Source organism: Aedes albopictus, chromosome 2 (assembly GCF_035046485.1).
Source record: "Aedes albopictus strain Foshan chromosome 2, AalbF5, whole genome shotgun sequence".
NCBI lineage: Eukaryota > Metazoa > Arthropoda > Insecta > Diptera > Culicidae > Aedes > Aedes albopictus.
In genome coordinates this window covers 182,243,751-182,259,443 of record NC_085137.1, presented here as the reverse complement: position 1 = coordinate 182,259,443, position 15,693 = coordinate 182,243,751, and the positions used below count along the sequence as shown (strand labels likewise).

General features: G+C 39.2%; 1 protein-coding gene across 1 annotated transcript in view; it reads left to right on the top strand.

Moving 5' to 3' along the window:
* LOC109409271 (histone acetyltransferase KAT7) overlaps window positions 1-15,693 on the top strand; it is a 386,484-nt gene that overhangs the window by 274,860 nt on the left and 95,931 nt on the right. The gene's annotated exons all lie outside the window — the stretch shown is intronic.

The window sequence follows — 15,693 nt, the reverse complement described above, 5'->3', positions numbered from 1 at the left end:
CGAGATTCCAGCGGGAATCTTCACGAGATTCCAGCGGGAATCTCCACGAGATTCTAGCGGGAATCTCCACGAGATTCCAGCGGGAATCTCCACGAGATTCCAGCGGGAATCTCCACGAAATTCCAGCGGGAATCTCCACGAGATTCCAGCGGGAATCTCCACGAAATTCCGGCGGGAATCTCCACGAGATTCCAGCGGGAATCTCCACGAGATTCCAGCGGGAATCTCCACGAAATTCCGGCGGGAATCTCCACGAAATTCCATAGAGAATCTCCACGAGATTCCAGAGCGAATCTCCACGAGATTCCAGAGAGAATCTCCACGAGATTCCAGCGGGAATCTCCACGAGATTCCAGCGGAAATCTCCACGAGATCCCAGCGGGAATCTCCACGAGATTCCAGCGGGAATCTCCACGAGATTCCAGCGGGAATCTCCACGAGATTCCAGCGGGCATCTCCACGAAATTCCAGCGGGCATCTCCACGAGATTCCAGAGGGAATCTCAACGAGATTCCAGAGGGAATCTCAACGAGATTCCAGGGGGAATCTACGCGAGGTTGCAGAGCAAATCTCTACGAGATTCCATTGGAAATCTTCACAAGATTCGCGGGAGAATCTCTACGAGATTCCCGGTAGAAACTTCACGAGATTCCAGCGGGAATCTCCACGAGATTTCAGGTGGAAACTCCATATTCCAAAGGGAATCTCCATTAAACTCCAGACAGAATCTTCAAGGATTCCAGACGGAGATTTCAGGAAAATCTCCTCGTGATTCCAGTGGAATGTTGTTTGGAGCTTGCTTCTTGAAATTTTTGCGTTTAAAGTTCTGATGTGCTTTAAAGTATGTTATATTGTTGAAGCGGGATTTCAAGATGTTTGTCCCTAATATGTTTATTTCCTTTTTAAAATTTTTTAGGCTTGTTTCTTCTATTTAAGTATGTTATATTTATGCTTACATAACTGAGGTAGTAATGCAAAAAAGGGGATTTTCTGAAAACTCACAAAAGATTCAAGTGGAACAAAACAGTTTTGGTTGTCAATCTCGTCCACATTAGCGTATCCTCTAATCTCCATACATCCGTGATGCTTCATCAGATGAGTCGATGACTCGCAAAGTCAACATTCCCACAACCCTCAAATATAGTACATCTACATCTGGAAAACCCGATGGTATCACTGCACTATCCCAAACCCCGACGACGATGACGACGATTTCATTCCACTCGACTCGCTGCTGGGCTCGGGTGTGTGTGACTGACCACCTAGTTGGGGAAACCTACGGCAATGGAAATGGCAATGCACATCGCACCCACTGCAAACTATGTACATACTTTCAAGGATTGCACCATCATCAGTGTGGATGGTTATTTCCGCCCATTCGTCGCGTGCGTTGTGGGTTATTGTGAATGTGTTTGTGAGTGACGACGTCGTCGTCTCGGCGGATCCAGGAACAGGAAATCGTTCGCCGGACGAATACATCCATCTAATGGCTGCCCTGTCGGGCTGGGCTGGTAGTAAATGCGTTCATTACACTTCCTTGTGTAGACATCGTTTGGCTCCCATTCAGTGTCATACATCGGATGCACATAGGACGATTTGGTGTGCTCATGTATTTGTGTACAGTATGTCTCAGAGAAAAAAGAGAAGGTTGCGTCTAAGGGTTTGTTTCGTACACTTTTTGAAACATACCATAGCTATCAGTGCAAATTACTGAATCCATTTCCAACCTTCGCGCAACAACAATGGTAATGTCGCTTTCTGCATTTGTTGTGACAATCCAGGCGGTAGGTTTGTCCCAACTTGAACAGAATATGATAGAGATCGTACATACAGGGGATGGCCAAAATGTTTGGGATAGGCAACTTTTTTTCTCCCACAAAAAAAATCAACATGCTATAACTTTTCTTAGAGTGCATCAAAAAATCTCAAATTTTGACTGTTTGTCAACCTATTATATGTGCATCATTGGTACAAATTTGGGCTTGAGTGATCAATATTTCGCGAAGTTAGAACCGTTCGGATAAAACACTATTTTTTAGACAACTCATTTTTGAGCTGTCATATCTCGGAAACCAGTGAACCGAATTGAATGATTTTTTCAACGTATATCAACAATATATGGATACTTAATACGACGTTATAAAATGTTATATTTTCTCACGGCGAATTAAGTTATACCGGGTTGAAATTTTTACCCATATAGAGGAAAATAAGTCAAATTTTGCAATACCACACAAAAATTATTAAATGTGTTCTTCCTTCAATCTAAATAGGCTCTAATATATCTGATTAGAGATAATTTGAGAACAGAAGCGGAAAATCTTTGGATATTAACACTAAAATTTATTGACATTGATGTGAAAAAATTACATTTTTTCGCGAAAAATCCAAAAAGCTTTAATCCATGATAACTTTTTTCAATGTTTAAAAAGTACCTATGTTTTAATAGTTTGTGAAGCATTTACATATTGTTAGTGTACGTTCAAAATTTTATTCAATTCGGTTCACTGGTTTCCGAGATATGACAGCTCAAAAATGAGTTGTCTGAAAAATAGTGTTTTACCCGAACGGTTCTAACTTTGCGAAAGATTTATCAATCGAGCCCAAATTTGTACCATTGATGCACATATAATAGGTTGATAAACAGTCAAAATTTGAGATTTTTTGATGCGCTCTATAAAAAGTTATAGCATGTTGAACTTTTTTGCGAGAGAAAAAAAGTTGCCTATCCCAAACATTTTGGCCATCCCCTGTATCTTGTTTACTCTCTGAGTCGATCAATGCATTTTGTTTAGTACCAATAGATCAAATTAATGGTCGCAGTGGTACTATATCCCCAACAGGAGAAAAAAAAGGGTGTTTGAATCACTTGGCACAATAGATCTAAAAACAGGTCGCAGTGACTTATATACCCAACAAGGAATAAAAAAAATCACTTGGCAACCGTTACTAATTTGTCTATAACCTATTTCAAAAATTTTACATTAAAATGTGAAGTTCAGCAAACTTGTAGGGATAGCCCAGCCAACCACATATCGTAAAACATTGTATGGAAAAAATCGTATATTTTCATATATTGAATCAGAATTGTATAACAATACATTGTTGACAATGATTGCGTAAAATCGCATTTCATGCTAAATTAAATTTCAATTGCGATTTTGTTTCATATAGTCGTCTTCGATCATAAAAGCTGCGAGATACTATCGGTAGTATCGCACAGAGTCGGATAGAATCGTAAAAAAACATACATTCTTAGTGTCAAGCTGCAAGTTCGCTAGCATCGTATATATGATTTTATTGAATCGTGGAAATTGTCGCTTCACATCGTATATGAATCTGCTAAATCGAGCTTGCTACCTAAAGGTATGATGAAAATCGGTGAAATCATATACAATTATAACAATGTTGTATATTGATCGTTTGCGTCACACTTGCGTCGTATATGAAGTGAATGAAATCGTAGAAATCGTATATTCATTTTTACAGTCGCATATGATTGTTACTGCACTTTTAATAGTCGAATCTTAATCTCGGAAATCGTAAATGGTTACATATTAGTATGATGGAGAAAAAGAAAAAATGGTATTCATAAACAATTTGTATTTTTGTTGTTGTTGACACATTCCAACTATGGTACCAATAATTTCAACCAAATATATAGGTTTTCATACTATTTATATACAGCAGATGACTTACAATAAGTGATGTATAGATTCCAATAACGATGTGAATTCCGGGCCTCTTGCACGGCACCACTTTTGGTGCCACTCAATGCACAACAGCAACGCTCCCACCACAAGTCTCTTACCGTATCATGCTAATTTTTATTCGTTTCGTGCCATTCACTTTGAACTCTCTATTTTCAACTTGGCAATATAGCCAATAAAGATAACGCGTAGTTCTCAAACAAAGGACCTAAGTTCGATTCCCACTAAACACCAATTGTTTTTTTTTATTTTAAAATCTTGAGTCGTATATTGGTACTCTCAATCGTAATAAGATCATGCATAATCGTATATTTAGACGGATAAAATCGGCGAAATCGTAGAATTTTTTCGAGAAATCGTAAATCATGTTGGATAGAATCGCAGTAATCGTATATATGTTTCGATATGGCCTCCACTTTAGTATGTATATGCCTGTTTCGTGCATTGAATACGATTTCTTTCGTTCTATATATGTGTGACTATTTCAATTGCAACTTCGATATAGCAACCAAATTGCTGGCTGGGAGACGAACTTGCGTCTAATTGTGTGTGTATGTTTGAGTGAGAAAAACGCAGTAATTGAGCTAGCGTTTCCCATGCTTGTCAACCAGTGGCGATTCCCTAATCTCAAATCTACCAGTTCCATGAATGTAAATTCTTGATTTTTTTTTAATAAATTGGCTTGTACTTTGTAGAAAATGACGAGAATAGTCGTTTCCGTCCATCTTCAATTTGATCCTACTCCTGTATTCTCCGCAAATTCAAGTTTTAGGGTCGTTGAACAAGTAGAAAGTGAGGCTACGAGACGCCACTTTTGTCAACTGGATTTTGTGAGCAGTTTGATCGTTTTCTATTTAATTTAATTTAAATTCTTTCGTTTTTCTTCTATAGCTATTGAAGTATATTGTTATAGAAGAAGAATGTAAGAATTTAAATAAAATAAAATAGATAACGATCCAACTGCTTACGAAATTCAGTTGACAAGCATGGACTTAGAGTCTCAAAACAACAGAGAGATTGTTTGTGGAAAACTTATTTTTATGAACCACACCGTATGTGCCAACGCACACAACCATTTTGGCCCGGGACATTGGCGTGAATCCGTGTGAGCTCTCCCCGGTGGAACACTACACGAAGGAGGAAGGGGCCGGGTTCCCCGCTCCCAGATGGTAGTGATGTCGGCTTTCCAGGAAAAGCGTGGCGACGACGACGACGACGCATTCGAGGGCGCCATACCAACGTTGCGCATTGTTGCCGTAGGTCCGGGGTTCAACCCCGACCTGGTCCGACTGGTGGTGGTGTCTGGGTTGTTTTCCGCCTTTCCCCCCGTCGACCTGCTACTGTCTTGTTGTCCGTCGTCATCATCGTCGTCGTCTCGTCTGACGGGTCGGGGGAAAAGGGAACAAAAACAGCCCGAATCGTACATCAACCCCGGCGACCGTTAACTGCGTCCCCGTCGTCCCGACAAGCAGCAACCCCTCAATCAGGACTCGCTTTGTCGTCTGTCTGTCTCGATTTATTCAATATTGCCCAGGCTTGTCTGTCTGGTTTCTGGCCCACCCGGCCGGGAAATGCTTTTTCAGTGAAATGAATTAGGAAAAATACTGGTTTGTGATTAAAAATGGTTGTTTCTAGAAATGTGATTAAGTTAAAGAATTTGCGAGTATTTTCTTCCATCATCATAGTTATGAATGTCTGAATGTTGTAGTTATTCAAGAGGTTTTTTTTAATATCACCAGAAGTATCTACAAGATTTATTTGATTTTGGTTAATGTTGTTTTGCATAGTTACGCCATAATTTGTAGATTAGATGCTAACAAATAGCCGTATAGCCCATATAGCCGAGGCGGTAAACGCACGGGTATTCAGCATGACCATGCTGAGGGTGACGGGTTCGATTCCCGGTCGGTCCAGGATCTTTTAGTAAAGGAAATTTCCTTGACTTCCTTGGGCATAGAAGTATCTTCGTGCCTGCCACACGATATACGCATGCAAAATGGTCATTGGCAGAGGAAGCTCTCAGTTAATAACTGTGGAAGTGCTCATAGAACACTAAGCTGAGAAGCAGGCTTTGTCCCAATGAGGACGTTACGCCAAGAAGAGAGAGAGAGATGCTAACAAATTCATGTTTCTTTTGGTAATCTTCAGAAAATTCGTAGGAACAAAGCTGCGGAGTTAACCTTGGTAAGGTCCATATAGGCGAAACGATAAATCACGCGGGTACTCAGCATGACCATGCTGGGGGTGGCGGTTTCAACTCCCGGTCGTTCCGGGAGCTTTTCGTAAAGGAAGTTTCCTTGATTTCTTTTTGCCATAGAGTATCCTCGTGCCTGTTACACGATATACACATGCAAAATGGTCATTTGCATTGGAAGCTTGCAGTAAATAATTGTGGAAGTGCTCATAGAACACGATGCTGAAAAGTAGGCTTTGTTTCCATTACCCAAGAAACAATGACAGCTAATTCAGCCAAAATTTTCTTAATCAAGCTTAAGAGTGGCTTATTCAGCTGTTGTACATCAATAATGTTTGTTGAGTAGCTTCTGCCGGAATTCCTTGTCCTTCGGCCAAAATTCCGTGTGGGATTTTTTGAGTGGTTATTCCTTTGAAAGTTCTTCTAGCAGGAATTCTTTCTCGGGTTCTGATAGTCTGGGATTTGCTCCGCAGGATTTTTCCCAAGATTCTGGTGATCGGAGTTCTTTATTAGATTTCTTCAGCGTGTAGAAGTTTCTGTTATAATTTCTCCAGCAGTTTTTTTTTCTGGGACTCCTATAGAGCAGGCATTTCTTTAGGGATTCAGTAGACATTATTTTGAAGGATTCCTCCAGGAAGGCCATTTGATTTATTTTTAAAATATTCCGGAAGATCCTTTTCAGACATTCCTCCAATAGTTTGTTCGAAAATTTCGCCTTCCTTTGAGAATTCTCCCAGGAAATTTCATCTGTAGTTGCTGAGGAGATTATGCCAGGAATTCCTTTGAGGATTTATCCAGAAGTTCCTTCGAGAATTTATCCAGTGATTATTTTGCAAATTTCTTTCGAAGTTACCTCAAGATTTCCTCAACTTTTAGATTTTTATGAAGTTCCTTCGGGAATTTCTCCAGGGGTTCCTTCAATAGTTTCTTCAGCAGTTCCTTCGTGAAGTTGTCAAGAAGTTACTTCAAAAAATCGTACCGAAGGTTTTTCCCCAGGAGTTCTGAAACAAAATAAAAATAGGAATTTCTTCACATATTACTGTAGGTATTTTCGAAAGAAGAAAAGTTAAAAAACACCTCTTCAAAGAACTCATGAATGAAGTCTTAGAGGGCAATTACAAAAAAAAAACTGAAATAATTCCTTATCCTCGAATGGTTGCGATCGTTCTGACGGTGGTTGCCAACTGCGCGAGTTATGAGAAGCTAATGGATCTCCTAGAGAGATTCCTAATGGATCTTCTGGAGGAGTTCTAGGATTCTTCCTAGGGGGATTCTCAATGAAACTGTTCCGAAAAACAAAATCTAAGAAAACCCTGAAGGAATTCACAATTGAACATACTTCGCAAACTACTCCAGGACTACACTCCCCCAGAAGTCTTTCAGAAAACATTTCAGAAGTATTTTTTTTTCGGAAATTCTTTTAGGAATTCTCAAAAAAAAAAACTCCTTGAGGAAAGCCCAAAGAAACTCTTCGAAGAATTTCTGAACACAAAATGTGGGTTCTTCCTTCCCAACGGATCTCATGGTGGAATTGTTATCTGAACACTTAAAGGAATTCGCAATGCGACTTCTAGATAAAAGAAATTACGAACGGTTGTACAGACTGAACAAGCACTAATATTAAGCAACGGACAACACACACAACACCCAGTGGCCCAGTGGAGAATTTTCCGTTTGACGAAAAGTTTTTCCCGACTGGAGCGGGAATAGAACCCACACTTTGAGAATTACGAAACACCGAGACGACAGGCGTCGCTAGCCGCACGGCCATGAAGCCCACTTATTAATTAAAATTGATAATGAAATTCCTGGAGGAATTGTCGAAACATCTACCAGGCAGATTTTCTGATGAACTACTGAATACTGAAAAGAAATTTTCAATTGAGCTCTTGGAGAGGTTTCCAAAAGAATTGCTGGGTTTATTCCCAGTGAAACTTCTAGAGATAAGGACTGTTCAATTTATAAAACGGACAACTTGCTTGTGCGATATCTTTTTTGTTTTTCAATAAAATCATTATCAGTTTTTTTTCATAACTTTCTATAGCTATTCTCAAATGTAGGAAAAATATAACATTAAGCAAAATGTTCTTTATTATGTAACTGAAGCGGTTTTCGTAAAACATCAATACAAACCCATTTCTCAAAATTCGACATAACTTGCCACATACTTAATATGCACATTTTCATGAAGTTTTCAATGTATTGGAATCTTATACTATTCTACTAAAGGTAAAGCTTAATAGTTGGTCAGTAATAATGCACCAAGCAGTCTGCGGCTTGATATGGTGAGTTGCCTTATTTTCATAGAAATTATGAAAAAAAATGTTCATTTAAGTCCAGTGCTGGAATAACATCACGGATTCGGCTAAAAGTTTGTCCTGAGTAGTAGAATATTGCTCTCTGAATGATACAGAAGAAAAATTTACTTATAATTGCATTTTTTATCAAAAATTTGAACCATAAAGATGGCCATATTAAAATATATTATACTTTTTGCTCCATTGATGCAGATTCTCGACTCTAGCGAATCTTGTTATTATTATTTTTCAGCAAAGTTGGTCCTATGTTATTGATCACCTTATTTAATAATAATCGGATAAAAAGTTTTCATTTCCAACATTATTGTTATGCAAAATTTGCATTTGGTTAAATTGTTATTTGAAAGAACCTTCAAAGAACGAAACCGTTTTGATTACTGTGTCTGCAATAGCGCACAGTAACTAAACTAGCAATGCTATTAAGAAGCAGTTTTCTGCATTTAAAACCACATTGTTCCCACTTTCGACTGGATGCATAAAAAAATTGATTATTTAATATTTTCATGCCCGTTTTACTTTACTATTGAATTTTATTGAAAATATCGAATCTGACTTGAGACTTTAATATCTCAACACTTAATTTTGCGATTGAGTTTAAATTTTGCCAGAATGTTTATTACTCATGCTGCTGCCGCATGGCACATACTTTTCTGGTATTAAAAACGATTTACCATATGTGAACAGTAATTTTATATACACTTTCTATTTTCAGCAATCAAAAACTTCATCTTATTTAACACCTGGCCGATTTTCTATAAAATAAAACTATTTTTATTCGATTTGAAAATGATCATTGTAATGACAGATGATGTACTGAACAACGAAGCAAGGGTGGTTAAATTTGAACTACACGTCTTCTTTTTATAGCCTTATAAAGTTGTCCGTTTTATAAATTGAACAGTCCTTATTTCGAAAGAAATGCTGGAGAAGTTTCCAATAAAACTAGTGGAGAAATTTCCAATTACCTTATGGTGGAATTTTTAATGAAACTTCTGAAAGAATTCTCAAAAGAAAAGTTGGAGTTATTTTCAAAGAAGCTTCTGAAGAAATTAACAAAGATACTCATGACAAAATTCGCGAAGTACTACTGAAAGAATTCACAATGAGATTCCTAGCGAGATTGCCAAAAGAGGGATTTCCCAAGAAACTCTTTGAAGAACTCGCAAAGGAACTCATCAGATAATTCTCGAAAGGCTCCTGGAAGAATTCCCGATGGAACTTCAGAAGGAGTTGCCAGTGAAACATCTGGTTGAATCCCCAATGGAAGAGAGATTTTCAAATAAACTTCTGAAGAAATCAACTGAAGAATTCCGGAGAACTCCTAGAGGAATTTGCAGTAGCACTCCTGGAGAATTCCTCGAAGGTATTGTTAACCCTTTCGTTACCAACCCCCCATAACGAGAGTACGAAAAAACACTCTTCGCTATAACTTGTTTTTGTATTTCGATATTTTTCAACCAAATTCATACACAAAAAGTGCATATCTCTCTAATTTTGGGATTTGCTGAGGAATGTTGGAATGGCCACGTTGTTTCGAAGTTCTTCCACAATCAAAATGAGACATTGGAATTGGCCATTAAGGAAAAAGCGAATTTACAATATGAAAACAGTTTAGTTTTCAGACCTAAGTGAACTAGGAATGATAGAAACATATGTCTGAAAGTTCATACCGGTCTCTAAATGGCATGGAACCAGTTTTACGAATGTTCCGGGGAACGGGTTCCGAGATCAATTTTTGAATATGAGTCAATTCAATCATGCGACACCTCATACTTCGTGATTTTTTAAAGTACATCCGATACCTCCAAGAATTCCCCTAGGTATACCTCTAATGATTCTTCCAGGGATTTCATTAGGTATTTTGTTTTGGATTACTGGAGATATTTCTTTAATTAAGCTTAATTTTAATTAAACTTCTGCGGTTCTTTCAGCAATTTCTCTTAGCACTGTTCTAGCAATTTTAACTGGTGTTCATCTATGGAATTTTCTAGAGACTTTCCTGGCATTCTTGTCGGAATATTTCGGACAATCTTCCCCCGATTCCCGCAGAAATTTCTCCTGCGATTCCTTCCGAGACTTCGTCATGAATTTTTCTAGGCGTTTCTGATAGGATTTGGCCAGGGATTTGTGTAGTAATATCTCCTATTTTTTTTTTGTAGAAATTCCAACTATTCAGAGATTTCTGTAAGAATTCCTTCAGCTGCTATTCCTGGAGGAACACCAATAGGAGTTCCCGGAAAAAAATCACCAAAAACATTTCCGGAAGTATCCTTGGAAGACTGGCTGAAAAAATCCCAGCTAGAATGCCAGAAAAAATCTATAAAGTGATTCCTGTAGGTAGGTATCACAGTAAGAAATTATTGAGGAAACCTAGGGGGAATTTCTTAAAGAATCGCAGCAGGAATTGCTTGTGGAATCCCAGCATGAGTATCTGAATGAAGGTTTTTTATTTTTTTAGAGGAATTTCATGCATTGGCGCAGTCAGCTTTCTCTTTTTTCTAATTCATTCTTTTTGATAAACACGAGAAAGAGCGGGTAGAAAGAACGATCCACTGTTCCCTCTTCCATCCTTCTTTTTCCACCCACTCCAGACATTTTGGGAGGGGACACCGAAGGAACTTCTGGAAGAATCCTAGCAAGGTTGCTTTGAATAATCCCAGTAAGAATTTTTGAAGGAATCGCAGAAGAAATCCTTTTAAGAATCCCTAGAAGATTTCCGAGAGGTATTACAGTAAGAATTTCTGGAGGAGTCCTAGGAGAAATTGCTGGAAGAATCACATCAGGAATTACTTGAGAAATCCGGCTGGAATTCATGGATAAGGCCAAGAGGAATTACTGGAGGAATCCAATGAGAAATTTATGTGGCAATCCTTGGATAAAATGTCTTAGATAAAAAATCCGGAGGAACTTCTGGAAGAATCTTAGAAAAAGTCTCTGGTGGATATCTTGGAAGGATTCTTGGATGTATCATTTGAAGAAATTTAATCAGGAATCCAAGTATAAATTGCCAAAGGAAACTATATAGGAATTTTGAGAGAAAACCCATCAGGAAAGCCCCGGGGAATCCCAAGAGAAATTCATTAAAGCAATACCTGGCTGGAGGAATACCTCAAGAAGCCGCTGGCAAAGCCGGTGGAGGTATTCTGGAGGAATCCATTGAGAAGACCCTGAAAGAATCGCAGAATGAATTTCTGGAGGAACCTCAGAAAGATTACCCGGAAGAATACCAGCCAGAATGCCAGGATCATTTCCTATAGGAATTGCCGGAGGTACTATATGTTACAATTTCTAGAGGAGGAATTGCTGGAAGAATCGCAGGAGGAGTTGTTTGAGGAATCTTTAAAGGAAGATCAACAGGATACAATCTCTGGAGGAATTTCTGGATGAGTGCTTGTAGGAACAATCGAAACCTGGAAGAAAAATCGAAGGACTGTCTGTCAAGAATTCAAGGAAGATTATCCGGAATGATTCCAGCTAGAAAGCTCTAGAAGAATCCCTAGCCAGTGAATCAAAATTCAACCATCGCGCAACAATAATGACAATGTCGCAACCTGAATTTGTTGCGACATTCTACCCAATGCGACATAGGTTTGTCCCAACTTGAAAAGAATGGGATAAAGATCATGCAGCACGAGTTTAGAGATTTTTAAGACTTGCATTGTGATTTTCGAGCAACAAAAATTTTCGGGATCATGTCATTATCTGTTACCAGTAGGGATAAAGAGTAATCGTCGTGCCTTTTTTTGTTGCTTGTTTTGTGCTTCTTTTGTCTGACAATTCTCTTCACTGTCCCTAGCAGAATTTCCCTGGCAGAATTTCTCAAGTATCACAGTTAGAACTTCTGGAGGAGTCTTAGAAAGAATATCTGGAAGAAACGCAGGAATAATTGCTTAGGAATCCCAACTGGAATTTCTGGAAGAAGGCGACGAGAAGCTCCTAGAAAAATACCATGAGGAATTGCTCAATAAATCTCTGAAAGAACTCCTGGATGAATCACCGGAAGAACTTGTGGATAAATCCCAGAAATACTGATTCCAGCAGGAATCCCACGAGAAATCTCTAGATAAATCCCTATAAGAACACCTCAAGATATTACAGTAAGAATCTCTGGAGGAGTCCTAGTGTGAATGGCTGGTAGAATCACAAAATCTCTGAAGGTGTTCCTTGAGTAATCACCGGTGGAATACTGAAATAATCTCAGGAAGTTTGTCGTGGTTGATCTCATCAAGAACTCTTGAAGGAATTCCTAGAATTCCGGAAGGTATCCTAGAAGGAATTTCTCCCGAAAGTATTGCTGCAAGTCAGAAATCCCCAAAAGTATACCTGGAAGTACCTTAGTTAGAATTTCTGGAGGAGTCTTAATAGGAATTGCTTGAGGAATCCCAGCTAGAATTCATGGAGGAAGGCCAATAGTATTTCCTTGATATGGAATTTCTGGAAGAAACCCTGGATGACATCGCAGGAAGAAGTCTTGGATAAATCCTTGGAAGAATCACCTATGGGATTTTTGGGAAATTCCCGGAAAGATTGCCCGGAAGAATCCCAGCAGAAATACTAGAAAAAATCTTCAGAGGAATTCCTGGTAAAATTTCTGAAAGTACCAGTGTAAGAATTTCTGGAGAAGTCCTAGAAATTGCTGCAAGAACCGCAGCAGGAGTTGTTTGAGGAATCCCTGAAAAAAATCTAGTAGGGAGGCCAATAGGAGCTCCTGCAGGAATTGCACGAGAAATGTCTCGAAAAAACCCTGCATAAAATCTCTGAAGGAAGTTTTGGAAGAATCACCGAAGTGTCTTCTGGAGAAATCCCAGGAGACTGTCTTGAATAACCCACCAGAAATTCCTGAAGGAATACTAATAGAAACTCCTAGAGGGATCCCTAGAAGAATTCCGAGAAGTACCAGTATTTCCAGAGAAATCCTAGGAGGAGTTGCTGGAGGAATCTCTGCCGATATTGTTGGTGGAAATCTATTAGGACTTCCTAGAGGAAGTCTAAGAGAAGTCCATTGAAGAAATATCTCGAGGAATCCATAATGGAATACCTAGAGAAATCAATGGACATGCTAGATTACATATCGTAACTGGTTAAGGTACGATATTACGTATCGCACTTTGGTTATTAAATCCGTAAGCTTCATGTTGTTTGGACAGTTTGGATGACCTAGCACATCCGAAAACAAATATCTTAGATTATTTTTTGCTACTTTTATATGCTTCACCGAGAAAATGTTCTACTCAGTGACTGAGTTGGTCTTACTCAGAAATCGAGAGACCAACTCAGTCACTGAGTAGAAACTTTTCTCTGCGTTGAGCACCAAAACTATGGAAACACGACTTGTTCAGTATTATGTCCATATGAACAATGCCATGCGGTATTATGAGCTTTATCTTTCAAAGCTGATATTTTTTATTGAAAATTTGAGAATGATATTTCCATTCGCGTCACTCTCAAAACAGATATACCACTTTCAACTCCTTCCGCATTTAAGATGTCCTTCTTTGGCAAATATCCGACGACCAACGTGACACCATGTTTCTCGCCGTTAATTTATTGATCCACTTGGAAGCGCATCAAGATCGCAATCTCCTATGCTGCCGTAATTCTGCAAAGTGACGTAAGCGACATTGATAGTTTTGGCCCATTTTTTGGTTATTATGCATAAAGCTTTTGCTCATCCTCTAAGTTTCTTTCCATAGATTATAGATTACGACTAAATCTCGCTTTCTAATACAGCAGGCATACTACAGTGTTATTTTTGAACCTGATATTATGTATAATATACCAAAATATATCGATATTTTAAATGGCGCTTACGTCACTTTGCAGAATTACGGCAGTATGTGAGCGATCACCTGCACCTCCTCCCAGACAACAAACGGGTAATTCCACGCTGGTTGGTTGGCTTAGTGAGTGCTGTTTTGCAGAGGGCATGACCGTACAAATGTGGTCGCAAAGACGCAAATAATTCATTAAATTAACATTCCTTTGTAGCTTTGCCGACACCGAACTGAGTTGCCTGGGTAGTCGATTTGGCGGAAATTGTTGCAGCAACCCAAAAATGGAGAACATTACTTGCTCTGTTGCTCCGGTTTTCTGTCGGTTCCAAGTCGACCCAGGCTCGCCATATTTCGAGCAATACGAGTGTCGTCGCTTCCTGCAAGTTGAGTACATATTGCGTCCATTCAGTAGTGCATAAATCTCGGCTTTAATATGAGTTTATGGCGGGGATTCGGTTTCCTTTCACAAAGAACTGCATCGCGGAGCACTTCTAAAGCGCGGTTGCACTTAATCCAATGTGAATTATGGTGTTTGAACCACTGCGTTTTCGGCTCGAGGATTGTGCGACTGGTGTGTGGGTGATTTCTCTACAATATTTTTCAAGTAACACATTTTATACAAACAAACTCGAAGAGGTTCTGATTTCAAAATTAGAGTTATAAAGAAGAAGAAGAAGATTATTACATTAGTTCTTTTTTATTGAGATTTCCAGCCCCAGAAAGATTCATCTTTTAATCGCAAAACAGACTTGAAGAGGTTTACAAAAACGCCATAAATCAATAATTTGTTTTATGGCGGTTTTGTAAACCTCTTCAAGTCTATTTAATTGTTTTGCGATTAAAAGATGAATCTTTCTTGTGCTGGAAATCTCAATAAAAAAGAACTAATGTAATAATCTTCTTTTTCTTCTTCTTTTTTATGGCTCGATGTCCCCACGGAGACTTGGCCTGCCTAGCTTCAACTTTGTGTTCTTTGAGCACTTCCACAGTTATTAATTGAAGGGCTTTCTTTGCCTGCCATTGCATGAATTTGTATATTATGAGGCAAGTACAATGATACACTATGCCCAGGGAGTCGAGAAAATTTTCCCGACCGGTACGGGAATCGAACCCGCCGTCTCCGGATTGGCGATCCATAGCCTTAACCACTAGGCTAACTGGAGACCCAATATGTAATAATATGTTGAAACATGCAGAATCTCGATTTCTGAGGGAAATCCTATCATTTTGAAACGTACTCTATACACGGCGTAAAACCTTCCAATCCAGTGGCTACGGACCACGACGAACAACTTTCCTCAGAAAGTTATTTATACGTCTGTACAACAATTACTCGACGGCCGAGAATGTCAAGAATGGTTCCTTGTCAGACACCACACTGCTGCTAAAATTAGGCGTAGGTAGTGCCTAGAAGATAGATATGTCTCCACCAACAACCGTTGTCGTGGTCGTCGTCGTCACGTGCCTGTGCATCTAGTGTGACTCTGTGACGCCGCCGGCCTTCTGGGTGACAACCGAGACGCGTTGGACTCCGCGTGACTGGTTCTACTTCGGCTGGCGAAATCGTGTGTTTGTCAGCATGGGCGTTAAAAATAAATCTGTTGTGCAAATAAACTTACGCATTTTTGTCCCGCGTGACGGGATGGGTGTCTGGGAAGCTGAGACCTGTTTTGCTGCAACTGAACCTGTTACCAATG